The sequence below is a fragment of the Halyomorpha halys genome, unplaced genomic scaffold (assembly GCF_000696795.3).
Source record: "Halyomorpha halys isolate HHAL.00 unplaced genomic scaffold, Hhal_1.1 Scaffold65.1, whole genome shotgun sequence".
Lineage (NCBI taxonomy): Eukaryota > Metazoa > Arthropoda > Insecta > Hemiptera > Pentatomidae > Halyomorpha > Halyomorpha halys.
Window position 1 is genome coordinate 923,695 of NW_027109066.1, and position 3,172 is coordinate 926,866.

The 3,172-nt window shown below is 36.4% G+C and overlaps 1 protein-coding gene across 1 annotated transcript in view; it reads left to right on the forward strand.

Annotated features, from left to right (window-relative positions):
* Nucleotides 1-3,172, forward strand: part of LOC106692668 (uncharacterized) — a 277,584-nt gene that overhangs the window by 177,161 nt on the left and 97,251 nt on the right. The window lies entirely within an intron of this gene.

The window sequence follows — 3,172 nt, forward strand, 5'->3', positions numbered from 1 at the left end:
AAATAAATAAATAAAAAATTAAAAATAAATAAAATTTAACGAATATTAGCAAAATTAAATAAAATATAAATGGCGTTGATGACCAATGAAGTTTGACGCCACTAAAGAACCAAACAAACAAACAAACAAAACACATCGATGTTGAAAAACATCGATGTTTTAGTATTGAACATCGATGTTTTTTTTATTGATGTCGCATCTCCAACACACACACATATCATTGGGAGAATTATTTATATAGACTCAGGGGACCTAAAAAACTTTGAATTCTAAACTTTTCACGAACGTATATTCCAAATATAGTTTAGTGTAAGTAAAAATTAAAGTAAAGTAAAGTTGTGAGCTGACATTATAGCGGGCGGCACGTGACTGCGGCTAAAGCAAAGGCGCCCTATCGTGAGCTGGAGCAATGTCAGAGTGCAGTCATGCGATCTTGTCTTAGGGAGGGTTCTCAGCCAACACTTCTCCACGGCACACTATATACTCTCTATATATATTACACTGGCTAGCAAAACAGTCTCATAATTAGCTAATGGCTGTGGAGGCCGAATTCATTAAAGAAATTAAGTTTTATTTTATATCATATAGTAATAATCGTATAATAATATCATACAGTATGTGGTAGTGGGTAGGTCATAGTTAAGGCAAAATACTATCTCAAGGACCAGGTTTCGAATCCGGCTGGGCAGATAATTATTTTCTGTTTCTCTATAGCCGTCAAGTCAACCCTGTGGGTTCCCTCCAGGATCCACCCAGCCTCATTAAGTGAGTACCCTCTAAATGGATAAAAATCTGGTGGGCTAGCGTGGTTCTGACCAAATCACCTCCTTGCACAACCGTTGGTATCGTAACAGCACTCCCTTACAAAGTTCTTTCCCTCTAAACCGTTCATGGGTTGTAGCTGTGCAGATTTTTATTTAATTGTAATAATATGGGAATATTCCATGAACTGAGCCTCAATTATCTCAAGTAGCAGTTAAGCTCAACTGTACTCATGTTCAACGGGGACAGCAATACTGTCGCACTGTCAGAATTTGCTTGATAGTTAGATGTAGTACAACAATATACCCATGTGCTACAGCTAACAGTAAACTATGGATTGTTGGTAGCAGTGCGACCGATTCTCCCAACTGAAAACATACCGACTCAGTGCTTTGAAAATATCCGTCACTTTAGCCGCTCTTGGAGAGTCATTATAACTGTAACTGTGTAATTGTTACATGATTGTACTGTCGCACCAGCTCTGGCGTGATAGCTGATAGTACAAGTAATTTCAATGAATAGATTGTCACGTAAGCTATCAAATGTAACGCGCCTTTATAGTGAACTATTGCGCTATACCATGGTGTTACTATTTTATAGTCACAATCATGACATCGTTTACTATAATGACAGTTTTACTGCAATGCCGCACTAGGTCTGGCGTGATCGTTAATGGATCCATCAAAATGATGTTAGTGGACTAACTGGTTTAGTTCAGATCTTCCCTAGAGTTTATTGTGGGTAAAATACTGGAGGATATTACTGGAATTAATTATAATTTACTGGTGAGCTGATTAGTAGACCGTATTTATGATTAATTTGAAATAAATTAAGCTTAGTGAAAAAGGGAAATACAACTTCTATTCTCTAACGAGCAATAATATAACTTATATTATATGTGAGCTTTAGCCAAAAGGGAATGCAATGTGGTTTAGTTAGCTTTGTATTTAAATGAATTTTGAAAATTGGTTTTGAATGGGATAAGTAGAATAACAAAAGATGTTACAGTTTTAATTCGTTCATGATTGGTGGCAGACTAATGGAGCGTCAGGTCTTCTTTCGTGTTCTCTCTCATTTTTCATCTGCCTCTTCCCCTGGGAGTAGATTAGTCACTCATCCTGAATATATTGCACATGAGCAAAATACAGTTGCTCTGAAGAGCTAAGAGCAGAGCCTTTGTTCGTCGTGAAACTTTAGACAATTGGGCCCAGATCGCATACTATTTCATGAATTTGCCAATAGATGGCATGATGTTGATTTCTTATTCAAGTAATGTGAGTGATCTTCCTCCAAGACTAACAGTCGCATTACCTGCCTCGTTAAACTCCCATCTGTTTACATCTCGACGGTGAACTGCAGCAACATAACAACTTTACCAACTGTAATGATGATAGGCGGGAAAATATTTTATATAAACGTTTTTAAATATTTGCCAAAAAAGTTATATCTGGATCGGGCTCCAAAAATAATCCACTCCGGGAACTAAAAATAAATCCATTACGGATCCGATAAAAAATTTGCTTTATAACTTAAAATTGTATCACAAAAATAATCCAACCCAGGGCTCCAAAACAATGTCAACCAATGATAAAAAATTACTCTATCCTCAGTCCCATAAATAAATATATCATGGGCCCCAAAAGGTTCCTATATTCTGAAATTTAACATTTAATGTACATGGAATCCTCATACAAGACTGAAAAGACAGGAAACTGCTCGTCGATTCCGACTATTACAGCATTTACTAGACAAACGGTCCAAACTTCCAATCCATTGCAAAAGACTGATCTACATGACTATCATAAGGCCTATCTGGACATACGGAGTTGAGCTTTGGGGCTCCACTAAACCATCTAATTCCTCTCGAATCCAATCCTAACAATCCAAAATCCTTCGTAAAATTCTTAATGCTCCTTACTTTGCCACAAATCATCCATCAGGACCTCAATGTCCCCTATGTTGCCGATTTGGCCAGAACCAGATGCCAACCTTCCATAATAAACTTCCCAACCACCCAAACCAACTCGTTTCTAACCTGACCTCTCCTTCACTACCTAATAATCCTCCTAGGCGTCTGAAGAGAAGATGGCATCCAGATCTTCTCCTTTAGAAATGTTTTTGGAGTTCTATCAATGGGTAGATTCTCCATGGTTGTATCATGCCATAATATCACTTACAGCAAATTTACTTGATGTGTATATGTGCATACAGTTGTAAATAACAATAAATAAATTATTAAAAAAAAATTTAATGAAAAATAATAACTTTAACTAACTAATAACTACTGTAATAGAAAATATGTCCAAGGATTAACTTTTTTCATGGTCTTTTTATTTAGTCCAAAGATTAACTAAAAAAAATAAGGCTATTTTTGCTAAATATATAGGGAGATGGTCAGGGTTGCGGTCAA